Here is a 27492-nt window from a genome sequence, read left to right as displayed (position 1 = left end):
AATAAAGGGTTGAGGTATCAGAGGTCCAGCAGGCAACAAAAGATGTAATGTGCATTTTTGCCACATTCTAAAAGTGCTGTTGGCTTGTTTGCTTTAAAAACCATATGTATAACCTTAAGTATATGCTGCTAACACAGGAGCGGAAAGTACAGTTGAATTGGGCCATCAGGTAATTGGATGACTGATTTGGGAATGCCAAGAATATTGCTTTCTTGTATCTCTTTTCTTATCTTTGCACTAGCCAACAGCTGTGGTGGGAACATGCCTAACAGCTATATTATCCAGAAGCCAGCTCCAGAATGTAATTTTCTGGGTTCAGCAGCACTATCTGGCTCTCTTTTCAGACAGCTTCAGGGCTGGCTGACACCATTGTTAACCATGCTTAGGGCTGTGAAACTGCTTTTGGAGCAGTCTCAGGGTCACGTTGCCAGTAAATTCGCTGGGGCTTTTTTATTCGCCTATATGGCATTTTCTCCCCTTTCCAATAAAGAAGAGAAACGTAAGAGGATGTGTTTGTTGTCAGGTCATAGAATAAATATGCATGCCATTCATCATAATTATGAACAAGCTGACTCAATTCCAGGCATTCCTGAGAGTGTCTCAAATATGATAAATAAGTTGCTTCTTTCTGTATTAGGTTTTAAGCAGGGTTTTTGTTCAGTTTCATTTTATATTTGGTTGGCTAAACAGGGGGAGAGGGCCATGATGCTAGAAACACTGGACTTTGAAAGAGCCTTTAAAATACTCTTATTTCCAAGACTAGAAGTCTTGCAGATAGATAAAAGCAAGTTTAATAGGTTTCTAATTACATATGAGTCAAGCTCAAAGTCTGGAATACACTTCTCAATTATTTTTATGTCACCTATCTTTTTCTCTTCTAATCCATTCCATGTTGGTTTTAAAGGAAAACAGCCATAGATTAACATAATTAATATACATACATACATACATACATACATACATACGTGTGTGTGTGTGTTTGTGTGAAGAGCGGTATCCCAAGATTTGTGTGTTATATTCAGATTGTTAAAATAAATGTTTATAACCCAATGTACTACAAAGAGGTTAATATGAAAATTAAGGGCAGCAAAGCCAACTAAAGGCAAACCATCCAACCTTTTATCTCTCTTTTTTAAATCAATTGGATTTTAATGTGCTTAAAATTTGAATCAATGAGTATGATTCAACTCTTATTGCTGTAGCTAATGATACATAGCTAATGATACTAGCCGCTTTGAATGCCCACAGGGAGAAAGGCGAGGTATAAGTAAAGATTGTTGTTGTTGTTTCTGAACCCAACAGAGTTGAACATTATTTGATGAGCTTCAAGTCATGGGATTGTGTACAATCTATCCATGAACTTTTCATCTCAAAAAAATCCTCTATTGGCACATAACTGGTGTGTAAAATACATACTAACATGGGCTACATAATTCAATTTTATCAGTAACAAAATAATGTCTGTATACAGCTAGGAATAAGATGTGTTATAAACCTTACTGATTTGCTTACTGGGACTTTTCAAAGAGCTCAACAGACTTTCTTCCTACTCATTCATTGGAAAGCACTGCCTTTTGTATATATAAAAGATGTAAAATAACAGGTTAAAGTTTTATATATTCCTCTGATGTGCTAGAATTATTTATTTTTAAAAATATGACCTTTGATCATTCTACCACCATATATTCATCTCTGGGGTAGGTGAACTAAGTTTGGATCAGGTGAAATGACAGAAAATAATTATTGGGCAGTTCAGTGGAACTTATCCTGTGTAACTTTTAGGAAAGTATGTAAAAAAAAGTACCACGAAATTCAATAGTTGAATGTTATACAGAGATGGGAGAAGGAGACAAGGAGAAAAGTCAGAACAATATGAGAAGTATTTGTTAAGACCTTTAATAAAGCAGATAGTCAAATATGGTCATTTGGGACCACATTGAGTATACTTCTTTTCTTAACAAATTGCTGCCTGTTTTCATTCACTATGGCATTAATCAGTTTAACTGTGTATGTTGTGCCCTTAGTAACCACTATGTCATCAATAGTGGTTTCGATTTTTTTTCTTTCCCCATTTATAACATTGCTGTCAAAAACTGTATCAATGTTTCTAAATTGTCAATTATCAAGTTTTTAAATAGAAACATTATTGCACAACATATTATGCATGTTGAAATTAATGTTCATTGTGATACTGCCTTTGTATATTCTCAGTAAATATGAAGCACATTTGATCCAGTGTGTTTCTGCAAAGTTATTTTACCTGGAAAGCTTGTTTTCCCTTAAGATTTACCTAATCTGAATCAGAAAAATCGAACTGAACTGTATACACTCCCCAAAGGTTAATGAAGGTAAATGAAGGTAGGTTGTGACTTTATGTCTCCTCACTTTCTCTCCAACCCCCACTCCATAATATTCCCCTTTCTAAATTTGAATATTATTGCTACTCATAAGTTAAACAGCTCATCATCATCCTAGTTTGACTAAAGATTTAAGCTGAAGGACGTGAGCTGCATTGAGAACATTTCTTGCTTAGAAACACAAACAGCTAGCCAGGCTCTAAGTATATTATCAGGCAAGTTCTTTCAGAAACGTATTGCTAAAGAAGCTTAACATTAATTATTGTAACTTCGGGAAGATTACATCCACACTAGCCTTGTAAGAAGCAGCATACACTTCTTGACCTCCAATGCTAGAGCTTTAAGACACAAGAATGGCATTTTACCAACTTTAATGGGATAACCAGTATAATCTTTCAGCAGTAAGGGAAGAAAAAGTGTTTAGACTATAATACCCTTCTGAGTTCTGATAGAGAGGCTGCCTATTTGTGTGTTCGTGTGCATGGCAATCGTGGCTAATTCCTGCTCTTTACTATTTTCATTCTCTTTCCTTAATAGTTTAAAAAGAAATGTACTATTTTTAAACAGACAATATGTGTGTTGGCTTCCAGCCATTGTCATTCTTTTTGTTCAAATGCCAGTATGTCTATGAAAGTGTGTATGGTTTCAATGTAGGCCTTGTTCCTGCCCCCCCCCCTTTTTCTTTTAATTCATTGCCAGCAGTTATTTGTGACTCTCAATATTCTGCTCAAGAATTTGTTAATTGCCAGATTGGAGGCCTTGCATAATCAATATGATTAGGATTTTATTTAATTCTGTAGGCAAAGCAGAAAAGGGAGAATGGGTTGTGTGTGAATGCAGAGCTGTACTGGAATGACTCTGATGCTACAAAAACACCCAAGGTGTATGGGTCTGTTGAGAACAGGCTTGTTTACCTTGCACAGCCGCATAAATGGATAAAAGTTGATGGTTTCTGAACAGCGCCTAATTAAAAATCAATTAGACTCTGAATGCATGTTTCATAGCTTCCATAACAATCCTTTCCACTGGTAAGAAAAAAAATGGAGCAGGACTTGGAGCACATCTCTATTTACATAGTTCATTGCATGAGATTGTTGGATTATGATTAATTTTAATAGCTACATTAAAAAATACATCTAACATCATTCTTAATTAGAATAATCTCTAAAGCCAGTTAAATGTTTCAGAAGACAAACAGTTTAATTAGCTAACCTACAAAAGCTCTCTTCGCTCCCCCTCCCCCATGTGCCGTAGTCTTAGTCTTGGTGTTAGCCTTTCAAGACGTCTTAAACAATCGGATGAAAAGGGATTTTAGGAAGATTAGAGGATGGGACGCTTTAGACGGTTGTCCGTTAATGATGAGATATGCGCCATCTACAAAGTTCCACGAATAAATGAAAATTTAAATAAATTTTACTTTGGTTTATCTAGTTAGCATGAATTACAAGCTATCATATTCAGAGATAAGACTATTTAATGAATGTATTCATATAATTGTTGATATGAGCAAAAAAGTACATGCTAGGGTGTACTAGGAAGCGATACACTAGAGTAACACTCTGAAGGGGAAATATTCTCACACGCACAAGCACAGAAACCATTTCTTTCTTTCGCTTTTACAAGGTGCCCTGGATTTATTTCTAAATTTTTACATAAAACCTAAATCTGATTTTTTTTAAATGTTAATAGTTCTCTCTGTATAACCTTCCTATTATCTTAAACATCCTCTTAATGTTTTTAATTTCTATACTGAAATCTAAACAAGTGAACTGAACAAAATATTAATATTTGTAGGAAATAGGATATCTTTTGACTCATGTATGCTGTTATGTAGGAGAAACCATATTTTTAAAAATATACTCTCTTGGGATTGGTAGCAGAAATGTAAATTTATTTTTATATCGTAATTTATATTGAATATAAGTACTGTGTTCCATTTTACACATGATATATATCACTTTTTGTATACTAAACCATTTTAATCCTACTGATACATTTCCCTAAAATTCAATCTTAACTAATTCTTCCCACTTACAACAAAACCAAAAAGTTTAGAAATAAAATATAAGAAAAGAAATTTTCAAATTCATTTCCCGCCTTATGTGTTGTCCCATAATATCCCTCCTTCTGTTTCATTTGTATGTTACACATTTTCAAGCTAAATGAGTAACTTCACATCTCTTTCTTTTTGATATAAGTTATAAAAGGTTCCTGGTCATTTGAAAAGATACGTATTCATTTCTCTTGTATCAAACGAGATAGTTTTGTCTATTTCTGCTATATCTAGTATTTTTATAATCCAGTTTTTTTCTTGAAGATAAGAAACACACTTCAAGTTGTATTGCAGGGATTTTCTTGATATCTTCAAAATTTACATTTTCTACCGGACAAATGTAAATTTTGAATATATCAAAAAAAAACTCAGCAATATAACTTTAAAGTATATTTTTAGAATCCTTATACATACAAAATCATACCTTAAGTAACTGCAGAGGTCATCATTTTTAAATATTACCAATACATCCATGCCTCCTCAGGTGCGCGTTGTGCACATGTGCACCTATTGCAATCCAACTTTCATGTCTTCCTTATTTAAAAATTCTGTACCAGTAATTTGTGGCCACAGTCAATTTTCAGTGGGTGTACATACAATGATAATACAGTATCAGTAAAAAAAGGTCCTCTCTAAATCAGTTAACACTATGCAACTTAAAATACAGGTGATATTTTAAGGATTTAAAAGTTTTTCCGGTATATTCAGGAGTCAGGTAGATCTGAACCCAAGACCAAAATGAAGTAACAGTTGCACAACCCCCAATCAAAATTATTCATATTTTACACATAATATCCTTTTAAATCCTCTCTCCTGAATATGGTGGAACAACCATGTCAATACTTCAGACATCTGCATGATCCCACCATTAACTTTCCAGAGCCCATCTGAGTTGGAGACAATAGTATCAACTATGTGAGAGTAACAATTTTATTATTAAACCTCTGTTAGGTTCTCTAGGAGAAGTTGAGTAAAGTAGCCCTTGGTCTTCTACTATCCACACGACATTTGTGCACATCAGTGCATTCTTTACTTCTCCACATTTTATTCCATCTCTATATGCAAGATCAAGGTGTGTGAAGGGATGATAGCATTTGATATCCTGCATTTCCTTTTGCCTTTCTTTCTAGAAAAGCAGCAGTGATTCTCATGATTGACTCAGTATAGCATGCCCTACCAAAGATCACTTTGAAGGAATATTTAGCAAGGCCCCATCTACACAGACTATTTAATGCCACTTCAGGCCGATGTAAAATTCCAGCGGCTACAAAACACACGCAGACAATGTGCACTGCAGTGCAAGATGAGGCTAATAATCCACATTAAACAAAATTGGAGCAAAGTCCGAGTTAATCTCCTTAATGTGCACCAGCAAACCCTAAATGTAAACCACATCCCAAGGTGAAATCTGCTCCACAGAACGCAAAGCTTATTGTGATGATGAAACATATGATAAAATCCAGAATGTTGGCTGCTGAAAAACACCCCCAGGGCATAGCTGGCTAGTAGGAAGGTGATCTACTACCTGGGATGGGAAATTGATTACCTCCACTCCTAATTCTCACTTTCCCTTTGTTTGTCTGGAGGGAGTGGTGTGCATCTCTCCCCAAAATGAGGGTGGGGAGACATGCAACGTTGTTTGAGACCACATTCTGTGTGGCCTCAAACCAGTTCTAGGCATAGTAATTTCATCCCCTGCACAGTGAAACTGCTTCCATCCAGGTCAGTTCCAAACTGGCTTAAATTGAAGGGCTGTAAGAGTAGATGAGCCGTCAAAGTAATCCTACTCTTTTGCTCACTCCTCACTTTGCAGATCCACTGCCAATAGTTCTTTTTATATTTTTTTATGGCAGTCTAGACTTGTTTCAGCCTACTTACATGTTTTTCCATCATGTTATAAGAAATCAGCATAGCTGTCTGAGTACTACAGCAATTGAGCTGATAAAAGGCTATCAGCTGTTTTATTCATCCCATGGAAAACCATCAAAGTTTGTTTGCTATGTTTTATCTCCCTATTATGTGCGTGAAAACTGCAATGCTGAAAGCCACTCTAAGAATAGAGCAAGCTTAATGACCTATCAGGCCCTATGCAGTTTTGACCTGGAAAGCCTATAGAGCTTGGGTCCAGGTTATTTGAAGGACTATATCTACCTTTATGCACCCATTAGGGATTTAAGATCTTCTGGAGAAGCCCTTATCTTTGCCCCTCCACCTTTGAAGGTCTGTTTCAAGGGAGCAAGCAAGAAGGCCTTCTCTGTGGCTGCTTCCAAACTTTGAAACTCCTTCCCAAAGAAGGCCAGGTCCTTGCTCTCCTTCTAGCAACTGGTATAAGCATTCCTATTCTGTCAGGCCCTTACATATTGCTAGAGGTTGGGCTGTTCATGCTGCATAGTTCTGCTTTGAAGATTTTAAAAGGAGCCCCGGTGGTGAAGTGTATTAAAGCACTGAGCTGCTGAACTTGCAGACCGAAAGGTCCCACTTTCAAACCCCGGGAGTGGCGTGAGCGGCCGCTGTTAGCTCCAGCTCCTGCCAACCTAGAAGTTCGAAAACATGCAAATGTGAGTGGATCAATAGGTACCGCTCCAGCGGGAAGGTAACGGTGCTCACATGACCTTGGAGGTGTCTACGGACAACGCCAGCTCTTCGGCTTAGAAATGGAGATGAGCACCAACACCCAGAGTCAGACATGACTGGACTTAACGTCAGGGGGAAACCTTTACTATGATGTTTCTAAATGTTTAAATATTTTAATGCTTAATGTTTTAATTTACAAATTATGAAATAGTTTTTAATTGCATGTTTATCATGTTACTGTGATGTTTGTATTGTTTTTAACTTGTATTGTTTTAAATATGTCATCAGCTACTAAGAATCCCATTGTCAGGGAGGAAAGGGGGGAATAACAACAACAACAACAACAACAACAACAACAACAACAACATGAACATAGTATAGTGGAGAAGAACATTCTTGTGTTAGTACCCAAATGCCCACATCCCATACTAAAGTTTTTCTGGCATCCTAAATTGAGAAAATTCCTGTTGGTAGTCTTCCTCTGTGGATTTGAAAACAAAATGTAAGAGCAACACCTTACATTGTTGGCTACTAAGGACAGATCTTATTCTGCTATTGTATTAGTAAGGAGGAGATCTGACAATACTTCTGAAAACTACTGGGCATATACACATTTGCTATAATTTACTTCCTTTCAAAATGGTATGGAGGGTGAAACTCTTTTCTGAATCATTTGCATGAAATTCATGGCAAGTTAACAATTGATGTTCAAATAGCTTAATTGAGTTTGAGGGAGGGGGAGGTCATTTAATTGGGCCATTGAAATGTTAACAGAAACTGATATGGCAGAGAATAGACTTTAATGGTTGTAGTGTAGCACTAATGTTTGCATTCACTTGCAAAATTGTTAATTAGGGCACTTGGGTAGTTCATTTGCTTGGGTGTTGATATGCCTAGTGCAGCAAGTGAAATTAGTCTTAGATGTAGTATTTGGGAATATAAAGCTTCACTACAAAAATTCAGTACTAAGGAGCAGGAAGGTAAACAAAAAAGTAAATCAAAATTCTTTTGTTTATTTTATTAGCTATTTGCAGGCTGGCATCATTTCAGATTTCTAATTGTCCAAAGAGCCCTGATACCACTGAACATATCTAAATATTTTTATTTAACAATAAGGGACAAACTCCTGTATTACCACAATTCGCTCTGATGTGTGTTAACCCTTTCTCTATAGTTTTAATAGGTTATTGACAGACTCTTAGTCATTATGTGAAAAAAGATTATCAGTGTTCGTATGAGAAGCCAATATACAGAATTGTTGTCTAAAAAGAAAGACCTTACATTGAAATTCTGCCCCCATTTTGTTAGGTTCAAAATGGAAATATTAAGAAATCATTGAATTCTTGAAAGATGCTATAGCTCTTCTTTAAATTTTTCAACCTTTATTTCTAGTTACGAAATATACAGTGCTGTTATTTTTGAATTAGCCATATGCATACATCTGTGCTACAGCTGCCAGAATAATGATGACATTGTAGACATTCTTGATATGAACAAAGTAAATAGAAAATACAATATTAAAAACAGAAATCCATAAACAAAAGGTACAGCTTTACAGGAATGCTTATTTGTGTGACCATGAATATTAAGGTTATCACATTATAAAAAGGAACTATGAGCCCAACAGCTGATTATGAAATAAAAGCAATCAAAATAATCTGTTAGTCTTCAGTGTTCAGAAATGTATCATCTTTCGTTGAATCTGCTCCTTGCTGTATATCTATCTCCATGTGGCTTGCAGTGATTTTCTTCTCAGCTACAAAGGTTCTTGTAAAGAGACCTGATGTTCAGCTTCATTTACTTGTATGTATTTGAGAAAGTACTTATGTGGGATCACAAATACGTTCACAGGAACAATCTCTAGTTGTGCAAGTTTAATCACAGTCCCAGAACAGTCCCTTTGTGACTGTATGCAAATGTATTTACATAGGAATAGGTCTTTGGCCCTTTAAGGAGGCAACAAAGTTGAAAACTGAGGCCAACAAATAAATGAAGGTTTTTCTAAATCCATTGGATAATAGAGGCAGTGTTAAGGCTAACCACAGTGTTGAACTAAACAGGGGGATTACTCCTGGGTTTTGCATCAGTTGTTTTCTGCTGGGTGGCCTCACTTGTCAAAAAAAAGTTTAACTGGGGGACATTCACATGGCACATTGAGAAAAGAAGTATGCGTAATTCCATCAAAGCTCAGAAATCAGTCATTAATTTATTCTAACCTCCAATTGTTGGTCATTTGTGGAACATCTGGCCTCTAAGTCATAGGAATCTGCACATAAGTACAATATAGCCTTTTCCAAAGATGTGCATTTCATGCAATAGAGAATGTTATGTGTGTGACTGTGTATGTCAAATTTGGGTTTGCGCGTAGCCAATAGCTTGTGTTTCAAACTTTGAAAATATCCTGGAATGAAACCTTCATTTAATTTACACTGGAAATTAGCCTATTATCCATTTAGATTTTAGGGAAAGTTCTATCATTTAAAATGCTCTTTTCATGGTAGGTTAGCCAGTAGATATTTAGCAATCTGGTAAATTGCAAGTCAGAAGCATTTTCTAATGAAGTTGACATTTGAGATTTAAAAAATGTGTATAAAAGCTTTCTGGAAAGACATACCCTATTTTCCATATGGCTAAGTAATTGTTATGATATTTGTTTTAAAGCTGGACTTAGACACCCCTGACTGCCCTCTAATTTGATATGGCAAGTCCAGACAATTCGTATTCCAAAAACTTTTGGTAGGAGAATGCAGTGAAGGAGATCAATAATTTTGCAGCCATAAGCACATCACAAAAGTATTGGGAGTAATTCAGTAGCTTTTACTGTCAAGAAAGAGACTCCAGTTAATTTGAATATGTAATAGGTTTGAATGTGGAAAATAAATAAATAAATGTTTTGGAACAGAGTGTAATGTTAGTGAAGTCCTGACAGTAGCGGAATACTGGGTTTATTTAATCCTAGACAATGCCAGAGCAAACATATAGGTTTTGATTTCAGGGCATTGTACTTTTATCATGCAGAACCACAGTATTGCAGCATACGTTTTGTCAAATCCTGTTCTGGGAGCTAATTAACACCACTATGGTTAGAGCCCCCAGTGACGCAGTGTGTTAAAGCACTGAGCTGCTGAACTTGCAGACTGAAAGGTCACAGGTTCGAATCCGGGGAGCGGAGTGAGTGCCCGCTGTTAGCTCCAGCTTCTGCCAACCAAGCAGTTCAAAAACATGCAAATGTGAGTAGATCAATAGGTACCGCTCCAGCGGGAAGGTAACGGTGCTCAAATGACCTTGGAGGTGTCTATGGACAATGCCGGCTCTTTGGTTTAGAAATGGAGATGAGTACCAACCCCCAGAGTCGGACACGACTGGACTTAACATCAGGGGAAACCTTTACATTTACCTTATGGTTATTCATTCTAAACAGAGCAGGTCCAGGATAATTTTCAAGTATAGGCGAACAGAAATTTTGGCACCCCCCCCCCCAAAAAAAACCAAAAATAAAAGCGTTGGATAAGCGAAAATGTTGGGATAAGAAGGGATTAAGGAAAAAACTAAATATAGAACAATACTCAGGGGAAATCCAGACAGGAAGCAATCAGAGACAGCTAACACCTCCCAAAAAAAAGATTCTCCCAGGCAAGAGGAAGCCAGGCCTTGAAGCCACAGGGCCATTAAATGCTAATCAGGGTGATTAATTACAACATCCACACCTGCCTCCCAACAGACAAGAGCTCTTTCTCCCACCCTGGACATTATTCCACAGACAAATAAACCCCACTTGGCTTGCTTCCAACGACGGCTTACAGAAGGCCCACCTGGACCACCGGAAGGACCCACGTGGGCTCCAGAAGGCCAGCCCAGCCCACTGGAAGGGCCAATGCGGGCTCCAGAGTGCCCAATGCGGGCTCCAGAAGGCCCAGCATAGGCTCCGGAGGGCCCGCCCTGCCCACCAGAAGGGCTGACACGGGCTTCCGGAGCCTGCGTCAGGCCTTCTGGAGCCCGCGTCGGCCCTTCCGGTGGGCCGGGCGGGCTGAAGAAGGCCCGCAAGGCCCAAAGAAGGCCCGCAAGGCCCAAAGAAGGAGGCGGGGGTGGCGCCATCTTCCCGGGGGCCTCACTGCGCCCCTGGAATGATTGCGCCACCAGCGGCCGCTTAAGTGGCCTCTCTGGTGGACTGCCTCTGGTTCTAAAGCTTTAGTCCTAAACACATAGGGGACAGTTCTTCCTTGCATGGCTAATTCCATAGGGTTTAGCATCACTCTGTTTCTTCTGCCCTCCTTCACTCAGCATTGGCATATGGACCCCGCATGGAAAACAATGACAGAACATTGGAGTGATGTTCAAAGGGATAGATGTGGTGCTGACAACTTTCTAATATCTGTACATGGATCCTGTGTTCAGGATCCATGTAACTGCGCCAAAGGACAATGGGAGATGAAATGGAACTCTCTCATGCTCTAGGGATGTCCACCTGCATGTGGGGTGTGATCATGTCCACTGGCATTTTTTCCCAAATATTACCTAGGATGGGTGCCATTTATATATTATAAAACAAAAGGTATTGTGTTGTATTTTAATATTGTGTGGTTTCCAGTAAAATCCAGAGAAGAGTGAAACAGATTTCTGATCAGATGGTGACATTTTTGTGTGTCTTCATGCCACTGCAGGCCTTTGAACTCTGCAAAAGCCATTCCTGTGAATCAAGAGACAGTGAGACATGGCATGGGGGCTGCAAAAAATATTGGGCGAGTTTGGATGAGCTGGCTTGGACATTTTTCTGGCCTTTTTATTTAAGATAGTGATGCATACCTTTGTATTCCTACCTTTGTTGAAGAGATTATAAGAGATGAGATGACATAAGACATGAGTACACCTACTACAATAACAAAAAAACATAATTATGCAAGGCAACACTTATTAGAGAGAAAAAATATTTTAATGTAGATGTTAATGGCTTTTGTTATCCACATAAGCATGAATCATTTGCCATATTTTTCATGTTTTCCAAGCTCAGCATCAAATGAAATATTCCCAAAACAAGTCACTTTATTCGCAACAATGAATTTTGCCTTTGAATGTTTGTGTTTCTTCTGTAGGGAATATGCACATGATGCAAAGAAGTTGGATTTAAACTATATAAAAAAGAGTGAAGGAATATCCTGAAGTCATGTTTAAATTTGTTCAGCCCATCTTTTTAAAACACGAATGACAAAAGTACTGTGTGGATAGCTGAGATGAGAGAGGAATAACTTTGAACAGCTTGTGAAATATAGTGTTTGAAATGGTGTGCAGATTATGACTTGCACAGTGGCTCTTGCCAGCTTCCTGGGAAATGAGCTGTTGACATTCTTTTGGGTCATCATCTAAGATAGGAGGGCAGCCACAAGGATTTAGCAGATAAATTCACCCGAAAAGACCTTTATCCATTTCACTACAACTTGGAAAACATTCATGTCAAATAGCGGCATTAATGTAACCCTTTTAGCTGTTCAAAGTGAGCCTTGTGTTTAAAAAAAATCAAATGACCAGAGTAATAACTTCTTTAGGTCTTCTGAGAGGTAATTCAGTTGTTTTTTTTTACATAATTCTGTAGTTTAAGCCTATCTTTTCTTCAAAAGTCTCTAAAGTAGAATTGAGATCTTATTCAGCAAAGAAATTACTTTTAAATTTTTAATGGGTGGATTCCTAGTTTGTTGTAAACAGTGGGATCAAAATTAATTTCGTTTATTTTATCTATTTAAAATGAAATAGTATTCCATTTAAAGTTGTGTTTTGGATGGAGAACTTTTCTCGTTGTTTCTTTAAAAACCAAAATGCTTGATTAGATGAGTCTTGGCAAAACGAGGGCTGCATATCAGATAAGCAGTTATTACATAGAGAGAGAAAAAAACTTTTTGACTTGAACTAGAATGATACTATATAGTCTGAATGTGCAGCAAAGGTTCCCACAATGCACTGTGAAAACCTAGGCTAGCAAACACCCTGCTGTGTTGAAAACCCCCCCAAAAGACAAAAGCACAATGAAACAGAAAGCTTACCACCGGTAGCTTTCAGAATGACAAACTAGGCAAACTATACATCTCCACCACTCCAATTTTGTCAGAATGCTAATGAGCTTGCTCTGATCTTTACTCAGCTTCCCGTGTTTTCTACATCTTCAAGGACCACATGGCGCTAGCAAAATAAAGACAACTAAATGAGAATTTCGAATGCTTTTTGTGTAAGGACCTGGTGCCTTTCAGCTGACGTGCTCGTTGAATATTCTCAACTTAAAAGAGTACAACAGGGGGTTGGGTATGAACTTTTTAGTGAAGGGAAATTTGTACAAAAGTAAATTAGTGTGATGAGGAAAATATGAGAGAAATTTCTGATTAATTTCCACTCCATAATATCAATGACACCTTCAGCCCCACTCATACTCTTCTAACAAGAGATGCTGATAAAAGATGAATGATTCTGTGCTGCTCATGGTGAATGTTTAGTGGTTTTTTAATAGCCGCATTCTACATAAAAGGCACCAGGAAGTACTCTGCATTAGCAGTTGAGATCACTAGTTAATAGGATGATGTCTTTTAGCTTTTGTCACAAGATTATTAGAAAGGATAGGTCTCTGTTTTGTTCAGGGCATAGTTTGGTGTGCTTGTTGAGTACAAGTGCTAAAATACAGGTTTCTCACTATTGTTTCTCATGTACAGCAAAAACCTTTTAATGCAACACCTTTTTCATTTTTATTTTAACCAGGCAATTTTCCCTGTTGATCCCCTTTCTACCCTCTCTAGCTGTATTAATTATTTGAAGTGTTCAACTTCTGAATAGATCTGTGATGACGTCTATGCAGATAAATTCATTATCAAAAATAATCCCTAAATATGCCATATATATATATATATATATATATATATATATATATATATATATATCCACAGAAAGCGTTGTCTATTACAACACATCTTTAAATTGTTACAATAGACACTCAGTTAACCCATGGGAATTGGTAGGTGCAGAGTAAATTTCTGGTTGCTTGAGAGTTACTATTAAAATTGGCATAACTAATGCCATATTCCAATTCCATACCATACCATAAACTCACATATGGTATTCATATTGAAATATAGCCATTTAAAGCAAATTTTGGCAAATAAAGACAAACCTGATGTAGCACAGTTTTCCTGTATTATAAAAACAACTTTGTGAAAGTATATTTTTTTCCAAAACAAATTGCTGGTTGCTTGAGTTCCAGTTAACTGAGAATTTACTGTATATGATTGTCAAATAAGCTGTTTTAATTTTAGAATTTGAAAGTGGAATGTCTGAAACCAACACTGATTTTTAAAACACTTTTATAATTTTTAAAAACTAATTGTAGAAAATTAACTAATATTGGACTATATACCATGCACTGTAGTTTATCCATGTAATTCTCTTTCTCATTTAGAGATTTCCTCTTTGTGTGATCATGTTTGAAATGTATGAAACTATGGAATTTGCTGATGTGGGATGTAGAGTTTAGGGAACTCAATAGAAGATATGACTATTAGAAGATGAGTTCCATCCAGGAGAAAAGCGGGATATAAATCAATTAATCTATCAAATACATCAATCAATAAATATACTAATTTTGAGAAATATATATTGCCTTCGGTATCAGCATCAGTTTGCCTTTCAATGTCAGTTGTTGGAGAACACTAAGGTAAAGGTAAAGGTTTCCCCTGACTTTAAGTCCAGTCATGTCTGACTCTGGGGGTTGGTGCTCATCTCCATTTCTAAGCCAAAGAACCGGCATTGTCCATAGACACCTCCAAGGTCATGTGGCTGGCATGACTGCATGGAGCACCGTTACCTTCCCGCCGGAGCGGTACCTATTGATCTACTCACATTGGCATGTTTTCGAACTGCTAGGTTGGCAGGAACTGGAGCTAACAGCGGCCGCTCACACTGCTCCCGGGGTTTGAACCTGGGACCTTTCGGTCTGCAAGTTCAGCAGCTCAGCACTTTAACACACTTCGCCACCGGGGCTCCTTTTAGGGGAACACTAGCATGAGTTTTTTTGTGTGTGTCAGGAGCGGCTTTGAGAAACTGCAAGTTGCTTCCGGTGTGAGAGAATTGGCCGTCTGCGAGGACGTTGCCCAGGGGAGGCCCAGATGTTTTGATGTTATTACCATCACTAGCATGATGATGTGACTACACACATTCTCCACTGATATGTAGTTGACCACTGTGAAAAAAAATCCTGGACTAGACAGGTCTTTGCTTTAATCCAGCATGGTTCTTGTGATCTTTTGAAACATTTTAACTTTACCAGGCCTAAATGTGTTGTAATCCATGTACTAAAACAGAGTGTGGTTCTAGTACTGAGAACAATGATATACCTAACAGAACATGGCAGGCTGCTTTCTGATGGGAACACACCATACATGTGCCCCAGTGTTTGTACTACTCATCTTTAAGCACCATTTAGGGAGCTAGCTTTGATATGCAGAATCCTAACCTTCCCATGTCATAGTTAATATCTCTAGTCCATCAGCATCAATTATCTTTCTACTTCAAGTACAAGTGAGGAGGATACAGAGGAAAGTGTTCTTGGTTTCTTACATCTAGACTTGGAGCTTCATTCAGCCTAAACCTAAATCTCTTCCAAAAGCTATTTACAGTAGAGTCTCACTTATCCAACACTTGCTTATCCAACGTTCTGGATTATCCAACACATTTTTGTAGTCAATGTTTTCAATATATCGTGATATTTTGGTGCTAAATTCATAAATACAGTAATTACTACATAGCATTACTGCGTATTGAACTACTTTTTCTGCCAAGTTTGTTATCTAACATGATGTTTTGGTGCTTCATTGTGAAATCATGACCTAATTTGATGTTTAATAGGCTTTTCCTTAATGCCTTCTTATTATCCAACATATTCGCTTATCCAACATTCTGCAGGCCCGTTTATGTTGGATAAGTGAGACTCTACTGTATTATCTTTTCTTTCACAAAAGGATTTAGTGAGTAGTAGCAAATGAGATCTTTTTCTATAAGGTTTTATGGGAGGTTTTTTCCCCAAAATGTATGTCATTGGCATAAATGGCTCTTGGAAATCAGTGATATGACAAACTGAAAGTAGAGAAATTGAAACTTTATGTCAAGGTTCTTATCCCAGGTCCATGGAGCTCTAGGCAATCCATGGATTGATTTGAGGAAATCCATGAATTGAACACAAAACCTTTTTACAATAATTCTTTCATGTTCCTCTGAATTGTTCTTTTAAGTGAAAACCTAGTCTTCTGAAGTGGTTAACAGGTCTACATGAAAGTAAATCAATTTCCAATACAGGAAAAATAAATTGTGTGCAAAATTTCAGGTAGACATGTTTTTGTGCATATTTCTGCAGACAGGGTCCATAGTTTTCATCAGAATTTCAAAGGTATCACTTACTCCAAAAGGGTACATGGCTTTATACTTCAGTCCAAATATTGATAGCATTGAAATGTGTGAAATTCTAGTGTAGCCTAAATATATCATTTAGATAAGTGATAAGAATACATGTCTTTCTGTCTGAAGGTGTTGCATGATCAGAAGACATATCAATTTGTATAGTAAGGACCTAATTTTTGCCCTCAGGATAGGTTTTTCTCAGCAGGCTAAAGTGATATAGGAGAGACCTCTTCTGTGAACAGAACACCTTTTACTGATGTTAGGATCCAGATTACTAATTATTAATATCTTCAATGCAGTACTATTTTACTGTGGAAAAGAAGGAAATGTGCAGTTCTTTCTGCATCAGACAATTTCAAACGGCTTGTGAAATATCAGAATGTTTGAATAATATCTCATATTACAATACATGAAATGGGACCATGAAAAGGTTAGACAAAAATACTTTATTTTCCCACAGGCTTTCCACATTCAGATAACTTTTGTTTTCATGTTTGAGATTTTCAAAAGATCAGTGTCCCTTTTGGGGGGGGGGGGGGGCTACTGGAAGACTTTAACCTCAAATGCATTGCTTAATGGTCTTTTACACTTTTATTGTGCAACAACAGAATTCATAATGGATTTGCTACTTTTAAAAGTCAAGTAGCAAATTGTACACGAGGAAGAACCTCTTGGACCATGATAGTGAGTGACTAAGTTTTCAATATGTACTTCCTAATTTGTCTTCAAAATTTGTTCCAAAGTTTTTACTAGAAAAATATTTTTGGTAGGGGGAGGATTGTTCCACATCATCAAATAGAATTTGCCATTTTTTTTAAATGTGGCAATATTTCATGAACATCTTGTTTGTAGGTTTGATTTTATTTATATTCTTCCATTCTCCCCAAAATGGAACTCAAGGCAGCTTACAACGAGATTAACTAAAACAGATAAAAATACAAAAAGATACATTAGTTATTACAAGTTATAAAGCAAACAGGTTATAACTAAAACATGGTTGAATTAAAAGTAGATTGATATCTCTAACAATAACTACTAGTAAATACAGGCTGTGCTGTCGTAAATACAGGCTGTGCTGTGGTTCTAATTTCCCAGTGTTCCCCACCCCAGATTTCATGTGCGGATTGTCCCTTAATTGGTTTTGCCATGTAATATGGTTTACACTGAAGCACATTGATGTTTATTACAGGCTCTAATTTGGAGTATCCCCATTTTTCCCCAATTTAATGCCATTTTTGAACACTGTTATGTACGTTTGCACTGTATGTCATTTAAACACTGCACTATCATGCTGCTTTCAAACTACATTAAGTGGTCAGTGTAGATGTATTCTCCGCTGTGAAAGTTTGTGTTACCAACTTCTTTCTCTTGGTCTCTAAGGTGCTACAAGATCCTTTTGCATAGTGGCTCTAGTGATTTATTACAGTTTAGTGTTTGTTATACCATAATTTGTGCAGAGTAGAATGGTTTAGTAGATTTTTTTTTTCCAAAAAGATCCCTTTCCTATTAAATGATGGTGCTTATACTATTGGTTTTGACTCAGTTTTATTCTGATGGAGAAGAAGAAGGAATTTAGTCTAGCTCGTCCAACTAACCCAAAAACTATAAAATAGTTGAAGAGTAGAGACATCATACTGGCAACGACGGTCCGCATCCATAGATTACTGTGGGGAAAGCAGTGGTATTCCCCATAGTAATCTATGGATGCGAGAGCTGGACCATAAGGAAGGCTAAGCGAAGGAAGATAGACACTTTTGAACAGTAGTGTTGGAGAAAAATTCTGAGAGTACCTTGGACCGCAAGAAGAGCAAATCAGTCCGTACTCCAGGAAATAATGCCCAACTGCTCACTGGAGGGAAGGATATTAAAGACAAAGATGAAGTACTTAGGCCGCATAATGAGAAGGCAGGAGACCTTGGAGAAGATAGTGATGCTGGGAAAAATGGAAGGAAGAAGAAAGAGGAGCTGACCAAAGGCAGGATAGATGGATGTTATCCTTGAAGAGACTGACTCGATCTTGAAGGAGCTGGGGTGGAAACTGCTGACAAGAAGCTCTGGCGTGGGCTAGTCCATGAGGTCACAAAGAGTCAGAAACGACTGAATGAATAAACACACATAGGCCCACAGATGCCAGTAGTATCAAATAAGCATAATCAAGAAATTCCTATCAACACGAGCAGGAATAAAACCAAATACATGGGACAGACCAATGTTGTATGTGTTGATTCAGAAATAGATCCCTTTTTGTTCAATATGAGTCATAGTGAGGGTATGTGATATGGGTTTAAAGACATCTATGCATCATTTTGTAAAAACAGTAAGTAATTACTGTATTTACTTGAGTTTTGAAATGCTAGCATATTTATAGATACAGTATTACTTCTATTCTACTGTCTATGCCCCTATTCAGAAGGTTTCACCTCACTTTCTGTCCCTGTGATAATTGGATTTTGAGAAATGTGGCTTATTGTGGAAACAAGGATTGGTGATAAAGCTTCAGTGGAGACACCTTTTCCTCATAATCACTCTTTCTGGAGTGAATTTCCCTTCCAAGGTGTAGGTTTCTCTCCCTTCCTGTTGTCTTACCCCTATTCTTAACTATGTCAGATAGTTAAGTCAGATGTTTGTAACTCGGGGACTGCCTGTAATACTGTATGTTAACATAGAACAAAAGGAATCTGTGCCCTCTTGTGTAGTATTTTTAAAATTATCTTTCTTAATGTTAAAAACTTCAACCATTTCCTACTTCCACATAGTTGATATATAACAGGAGATTCCTTGTGATTTTATAACTACAGCTCAAGCAAATTTGGACAAGTTACTCCTGATTTGTTTCATCCATAATAATAGCGCTTTAGTGAAACCGAAATATTTTCTTAAACAAAAGGCTCATTGACTACCATTTTGATTACTTGAGTAACTAAGTAGCCATTATTTTTCACAGACTTTCCCATCCCAAACACTGTAAATGTATAGTTGTAAAGGTTGTAATAATATTGACTTTGTTGTCTGTTGGAGGTGCAAAAATCTAGCAGAGATTGGATAGAACTTCCCAGAATCAGGTATTATTATGTCAAGCTTTCAATTTATCTGTAACTAGTTTTCACACTCACCATTTCCCTCCCATTTTGATACCCCAGCCTTTATGAAACAACACTTATGTTTAATTCATTACAATTTAATGTAGAATAAATTAAATAATGTTGGATTAGAAGTAATTTCCCAGGATGTTAGCCTCTTCCCTGGGAAAGATGGAGAATTAAGACATTTGAGACTTAAGCTGGATCTGCACTGCCTTGTATCCCAGGATCTGATCCCAGATTATCTGCTTTAAACTGAATTATATGTCTCCACTGCCAGATAACCTGGAATAAGCAAATAATCTAGGATCAGATCCTGAGATATAGGGCAATGTAGAAGGGACTTCAGCCTCCTCCCAAGCATTTTGGATAAGGTAAACTCAACCTGTAGTAATAGGGGGAAGTCAATTCATAAAATGCACCTGTCGACAAGCTTAACAAAATGTTCAATAAAAAAGAAACTTTTTTTTAAAAAAAATCCTAACTTTCAGAATTGACTGTCAGGAAGTAGCAGTTCAAAAATTTGTGTTCTACCCCAATACCAAATCAAAGTTTTAATTTCATTTAACCTAGCCATATATTTTCCTATAGAATCAACATACGGTTGTCTTTCATAAATTACATAATGCACATTTTACTATCTTTGTAAAGATCTTATACCCAAAGAATACAAGATTTTGTGATTTTGTTCAAAAAAATTTATCGGCCCTCAATCTGGAACATTAGGGACATTTGCCAGCCTTATGAGGCCCAAACTAAAGGGATATTTGGCAACTCATAACACACATCCTGCCTGCCTGGTGATATTGGAAACTAATATTTTTCAATCCTTGTAAGATTTTATCTCACACAGGCTTGCATTTTGTTACAAACTTATTTTGAGAAATAAAAAATAGATGAAAAATACCACATGATTTGGATCGTAATATCTTCTCAGACCATAGTAAGCTTTTCGACATCCTCCTTACATCTACAGTCCCCGTGTTCCCAGCCCCTTCAGGTTTGAGTGTCCATCTGAGGTTCAATGCCATTTGGCAGAGTAGTAGACATCAACAGGAAAAGAGGATCAGACATTTTTTTTCTACAAATGCCCCCCTCCGGTCCCATTTGCCCCAGTATCCCTGACCACCCAAGTCTCTGTCTTCAATAGGTTGTTGCTGTTACAGACTGAATATCCAACACAAATAAAAATGTTAAACTCATTGCTTAAGGCTAAATACAAAATAATGTCCATAAAATTCTTGCTTTTTTCTGTACTTATAAAGTGTTAAGACGTGTTTGTGATAGAACCCTTTTATTAATTATCTTCTTAGGGCTATAATTCATTTAAGCAAAATAGTTAAACACCTAGATTTAGATTTAAAAGACATTTTTTTAAATATTATTCTCATCCCTTGGCTTGTCTTGACAGATTTATGGTCACATAAATTAAAGTTACTGCATTTATCCATTTATATGGCAAACCAGTCCTGCCTCTACATGTAGCTGCTGCTGCTACTCAAAAGAGTCTTTTTAGTGTGCCAGAGCACCTCTTTCCCTGTTTGCGTAGCCAGTCCTCTTTTCCTTGTCAGAACAGTATGTCTGGCTGAATCGCTGCCTGGTTTAGCTCTCACAGGCTTGAAGGCTTAAAACAGTAATTTTCTAATGTGATGTCTGATCATATTTTGTATTTAACTGTGCATTTATTTTCCTCCTTCAATGGAAAGTAGAATTCATTTTGAATGCATAGCCCCTGGCCTAAATTCATGTTAAATTCCATTTTCCGCATTACTGAACAAAATTCTGGAATTTTCTTCTTTGCAACCTTTCTTGAGATAGGATTGTTTTAAAGAAGATCAAAGTTTCCAAAAATGTGCAGTTGTTTTTATTTGTCAACATGGAATGAGGTGTTTTGTAATTATTATTATTATTTACTTTATTTATATCCGCCTTTCTCCCCAAGGGGATGCAAGGCGGCTAACAGCCACACACTTTGATCAATTTAAAACAAAGCAGATACAAACACTAAAACACAATTAATTACTTACAATCATGAAACAAGATTCTAATGGGTATCACGTGATTAATGAAACTAAAATAGATTGCAGGTTACTGGTCAGGAAAAATGCTGCACACTGAAATTTATTATGGAAAACATAGATCATGACAAAAACAAATTAATCACATCCAAATGATCTCAGAATTAGATACATCATTATAAGTAGACATAGCCTTCATTTTCTTCACATAAAGAGGTTTTATGCTCACAACAGTGATAACACAGTTTCATATTTTACTAGAATATCTAGCTCATAAATAATATTTAAAACCAATAATCCCATTTTCTATTTATTTTGAAAATGCTTCATTTGTTATTGGGGCAGGGGGTGTAAATCCAGACACTTCAAGTGTAATTGTTTCTAGTACAAAAGAGGGTCTCTTTTAAGACATCTTCCAAAATGGTTAGTGTGACCATATGATGAAATGGCCTAGCCATAATTATGATTAAAGCAAGAAAGTGCTTCCTGCAAGATAGTTAACCAGATGAAGTTAAGCAAGATAAGACCAATTCCGGCCTCTCCCCCCCCCCCCCCCTTTCAGAACCCTGGCAATCTTCATTTTCAGCTACATTGTATAGTGCAAAGTGCTTTTCCCTGAGATTAGGTATTGTGGCAGAAGCTAAAACTGCCTTTTTCCCCTAACCATGCCAGAATACAACCTTCTTTTCTTTTTGTACTAACAAGACTGCTCTACCACTACAGCCCACTCTAAGTAATTAAATCAATCCTTTGTACTTACCGTATTCTCTTCTAGTGAGGGTACTAGATCTGATTATATGCTTCATGCATATTCAGAGTACGGCCCTGACAGCTCTTTAATGAGCTCTTACTTAATCAGTACGAACAATGTTCATCTTGTTCTTTTCCCCCTTCATACATTAGAGCGAGGAACAGTTGGGAAAAAATGAAACATCCAGCATTCATTTGAAAAATATATTGTACTTTGAAAAGTGTCTAAGCTGGGGAAGTTGCATTCTGCCCTTTAAAAGTCTGATGGACAAATTGGATTACTAGTATTGGATTAAATAACAAATGGTTAGAGGAGAAATGAGAGAGCTCGCTGTGATCACAGGCTTTTAATATATTTTTTCTACTTATAGAGCTGAAGGGGTCTTTAACCAGTTATTAAAGTCAGGATTAATTTGTAATGGTCCAACTTACTAGTTTTAAAAGGGGTCTTTCCTTTTCTCTAAAAAGGACAAAAACAATAGCTTAATGTGTGTGTTGTGTTGCAAAAAAAGACAACAAAGAAAACCCATTTCATTCCATGGCAATGAGATTGCATCCAAATGCTAAATCACTTACAAACATGGCTCACTCTTCATTTAAATAATATGTGTTGTGGTGATTCTTCAGGAAATTACATGGAGGTATGCTTAACAGCCCTTTATTTTTTTTTGCCCATTTGTACAGAGTGAGCTTAACAATTTTTTATTGTATGTAAATTGAAAAGGAACATACCCCCTGATTGAGCTAGATTTCCAAAGTTATTGCAAAACAATCGGTTGCCTGAGAAACTTATTTTTATCTTTACAGAAAAAAAGCATTACAAGTAAAGGTTTAACTAGTGTCAATGAACTACAGACCTTTTTTTTCCTTGCTGAAGGGAAGCTAATACCAAATTGTATATGTGTGTGTGTGTATACAATTGTGTGCGTGTGTATACACTATACATTTGGCAATTTCACGAGAAATTTTAAATTTGAGTTTTAAAACCAATTTCATTGTGTGTAATATGTTTTCTTTGTTATTGTTGTTGGTGGAAAAATTCAAGTCTCGGACCGGAAAGGTCCAACTGCTATTAATATTGCACACATGTGTCATTTCAGTGATAAAAAAGAAGGACTTTGTCAGGCTACAATTGGCCTTTTTCCAAATGCCAAGCTTTTTTCTTTTTACTCTTTATTCCTTTGTTGCTGCCCAGGGATTTGTGCCTATCACAACCTATATCACATGACCAGTGTCAGGGCATCCTATGGTCCAAAGAGATCACATAACCAGCTAACGACAGCTTTAAAAACACTATGGAAAAGGGTGGTGTTCCTTGAAATGAATTATGTATTTCACATTCTTAACTATTACCATGTATCTATAGATATGTGTCTGCTATGCCCTTTGATACATAAAGGCAAGACTTCCTTCGACTGTTTCTCCTATTAACTTTACGAGCTTGCTTTTCAAAATCATAGGATGTTATTAGGAAGAGAAACCATTCCAAATTACACTCTTGACTCTAAGCTAGGCCTGGGATATTTGTTGTAAAAGCATTCCCTATCAGAAGTCAGGACACATAGATTAATCTCATTTCTGTGACTTGCCAAATCTATTCATTAGCATAATAGATTTTAATTATATGCTGCATTCCGAAGAGCAATTCTAAGCAGCTAGCTTTGGATCGAGAGCTGCATTAGCATAAGAAGTTCTGGCAGTAGTGCTGTTCTGTGAACTTTTGTGCAAGAGCTAGTGAGAATTATCGTGTGATGTTGTGCAAGAGACTGTGTAACAGCTTTTGCTGGAACATATCTTGGAAGTGTTGTGTAGGAGTATGCCATCCCATTCTTCCCACTACGTGAGGCAGGGGAAGATCAGTGGAAGCAATTCCCTTGCCTACCTTCTCCTCCCTTAGTGCTACACCCAAAGCCACCCTTCCATATGTGTTGGATGGGAGGGGCAGGATTTCAGGCAAAATGAGTGGTTCTTCTTTGGCCTTTAAAGATCACATCATGGTAGCATGGTCTTGCAGTAATTTTTTTATCAAGCAACCATCTCAGAAGCTTGCCTACATTTATTTTAGGCCCAGATTCTGGCAACTGGAAGCAAGCCAAGTGCTCCAAGTACTGCTGCCTCCTATGCACCGTAGTGACATATATACAATAACTGCTTTTTCTCCACCTTGGTTCCAATTCTGATCCTCTAGTATAATAGACTAGGAAGATTGATTGGTGTTGGCTGTTCACTGTGGACTTTGACCACTCTAGGGGCTTTATACCTTTTTCATTATTGTGTCTGAGTTTCTTCCATAATCCTATTGACCTTATATCTCACCACCTCTTCTCAGCTCCTCAAAACATTACTCTCTTTACTGGAAGTTTGTCTCTCAAGCAGAAGAAAATGCATGGCTGGTTGCAAAGAATGGCAAATTTGTCTTGAATCGCAACTAAGCTGATTTTTTTTTTTGGCCCAGGGTGATAATAGAGGATAGAATACACTGCAACTGTATGTAGAAGTCTTTCACAGCTCTTGTCAGATGACCAGAAACAAAGCATGACTGTTGTTTTTAAAAATCCTTAAAATGGATGTCTGAAGACTGGTTTATATTGCTTACGTTTTTACCAATTACTGCATGTAGAAGTGCTCTTCTGCAAGCAGACATGTTTAGCTACTTGCAGTGTGAGGAAAATGTTTGATTTAGTTCATTTTTGTCCTGTTTCAGATCATTTAATAAACAGTTGAATCATGGTTAGGATTCAAAAGGAGGCACAGGTGACAGAATATTCATTCAAGAATTTCTGTACTCCTTTCATAACTTTTTGTCCATGGTACAGAGAAAAAACCTTGTTATAATAGGTTCCTGTTAAGAAGAAAGGAGATCTGTCACAAATAAACTAGTAAAACGTTGGGTGGACAATGCTACTCTAAGGTGGATTGGGAATTGGTTAACCAGGCAAACCCAAAGGTTTCATTTTCTGTCCCCAGATGTTTGAATTAGAGCCAAAAAAAAGGGGGGGGGGGCGCACTGGTCTTTTAATTTGCTCAAATATTTTTTCTAATATTGGAATATTTTTTTTTTGTAATATCACAATATTATTATTGAGAGTTATTGAGAGAAATGAGTTCAAGGTGAGTCAATAGCAACAAAAACACCTCTGAGATGGCTCATTTATAACCAGGAGGTATACTTTTGCACAAAATGAAGACAGGAATGCCTGAGAAAATTTTCTAGCTTTGAAAATGACAGGCTACACTTTTCTGTTTTCATTTTAAACGTGAGAAGGATAGCTATTACAAATGAAGGACTGTGGAATTATCTTGGAATTATCCTATCATTACTACAGCTCACATAATTGTTCATACTTTGGTAACTGCAATCTGTATTGCTTAGACAAACCAGAAGAATTTTGTAATGACCCAAACCTGAAGATGTACCAATTAATACTGATAGTCTCATTAGATGTGATTGTCAGCATTGACAAATGTATGTTCAAGAAGTATGTCAACAGGATTTCAGCTAGGATTGCTGGTATTCATTCATATGTACATTCCCCACATTCGCACCATGCCACCATCTTATAAATTGGTAGAAAGAAACTGTAATGCTGCAGAGCCTTAAAACTCTGGATCCTTTACTAATACAACTAACTACAGTTCACTTCTAGAAGAGAAGAATGCCAACATAGACAATTATGAATCCTTCATTAAAATGCTCTTATTTTATTTTTAACAACTGCTAATAACTAATGTAAAATAAAACAAGCATTAATTCTTCAATACAAGGTAGAAGAGAGCTAGTGTGGTATAATTGAACTACAACTCTGAAGACCAGGGTTCAAATTCCTACATGACCACAGAAACCCACTTGGGCAAGCCACACTCTCTCAACCTGAGGAGGGCAAAGACACCTACCTCTGAAAAACGCTTGCCAAAAAAACCTTGTGGGAGCTTCACCTTAAGGGTCTCCATAAGTCAGAAAGAACTTGAAAGCATGCAACAACAAAGGTAAAAGTCTGTTTCAACGAAGGTTTTCACCATCCTCAGTTTTGTGCAAACTTGAAAGATAAACAGAATGTGACATTGCCACTTTCTTCATATACTTTGTTAGACCTTACAACTTGTTGTGTTAATACCTCCCACTTCTATTTACATTCAAACAGAAGGTTTGTTGGTGGATTTCATTCAGAACTTTAACTTTCAGATGTTTAATTACTGAGTTCCAATCAGGTCGGTCTTGCTGTAATGGAGCAACTATGAGCTAGGATGTCCCCATTGCAACTTTCTAGATGTTGTTAGGCAAGCTGTTGTCCTTATCTTTAGCCTTTGTTCTTATTTACAAAAGTACTTACTAAAAGTACTGATGGCATAATGTGTTCAAAGTGTCTTGAACTGTAATACTAGCATGCTTTTATTACCTGGTAGAAAGTATAGTCTTAAGGCTGTGAGCCACTTTGGGTTCTAGTCCTGGGAGAAAAGTGGGAAACAAATATAAAGAGGATGAGGTGTTAAGATATGACATTCTTAGAAAAACAGTTCTACTGATGAGGAATACTTCCTATTAGAGAGCCCTCTGTCTGTCCAGTGATTACACAGTGGGAAGAAAGTTGTAACCAGTTATGTTCCTGATTTCTAAAAGCCGTCAAAATGGGATGTTCTGGTGGCAAGATGAACTGTATCCATAGCAGCTTTGTTACCCTGAAATGATGTCTGGGCCAGGCCACACTGGAGTTGCCATAGGTAATTTTCCCCCATTGCTTTCAGAAGGTAAAATACAAGCTAGGTTCACAAACCTGAAAAGCCTAGTAAAAATATGTCTCCCCACACACACCTATCTTCTGCCCTTGTGTGTTGTACAAGCCAGCATAGCTTGGGATGCAGTAGAAAAGCTGCGCTCCATTCCTCAGTGGCCCCATTTGGAATTGTGCTCTTGAGACACAATTCCATGCAAATATACCTCACAGTAATTATTGGTGAACTTAATAAAGTACCTATAGGCCCTGCCAGATCCATGAGCTATTTCACCACTGCTGTTATAAACTGATGCTTGATAGGTGATGTCTTGGCAGGCCATATAAGAACAGGGAGCATGTTTGTTTTTGTTGCTCCAGAGGGCAGAGCACAAATCAGTGGATTCAAATTACAAGAAAAGAGATTCCACCTAAATGATAGGAAGAACTTTTTAAAATCTGTAAGCATTGTTCATCAGTGGGACAGAATACTTTTGAGCATGACAGACTTGGGAATTCTTTAAAGAG

At 37.1% G+C, this 27492-nt stretch overlaps 1 protein-coding gene across 4 annotated transcripts in view; it reads left to right on the top strand.

Moving 5' to 3' along the window:
* Window positions 1–27492, top strand: part of ehbp1 (EH domain binding protein 1) — a 305625-nt gene that overhangs the window by 264295 nt on the left and 13838 nt on the right. The window lies entirely within an intron of this gene.

This window comes from Anolis carolinensis, chromosome 1 (genome assembly GCF_035594765.1).
Source record: "Anolis carolinensis isolate JA03-04 chromosome 1, rAnoCar3.1.pri, whole genome shotgun sequence".
Classification (NCBI taxonomy): domain Eukaryota; kingdom Metazoa; phylum Chordata; class Lepidosauria; order Squamata; family Dactyloidae; genus Anolis; species Anolis carolinensis.
This window is presented reverse-complemented; position numbering and strand designations above follow the sequence as displayed.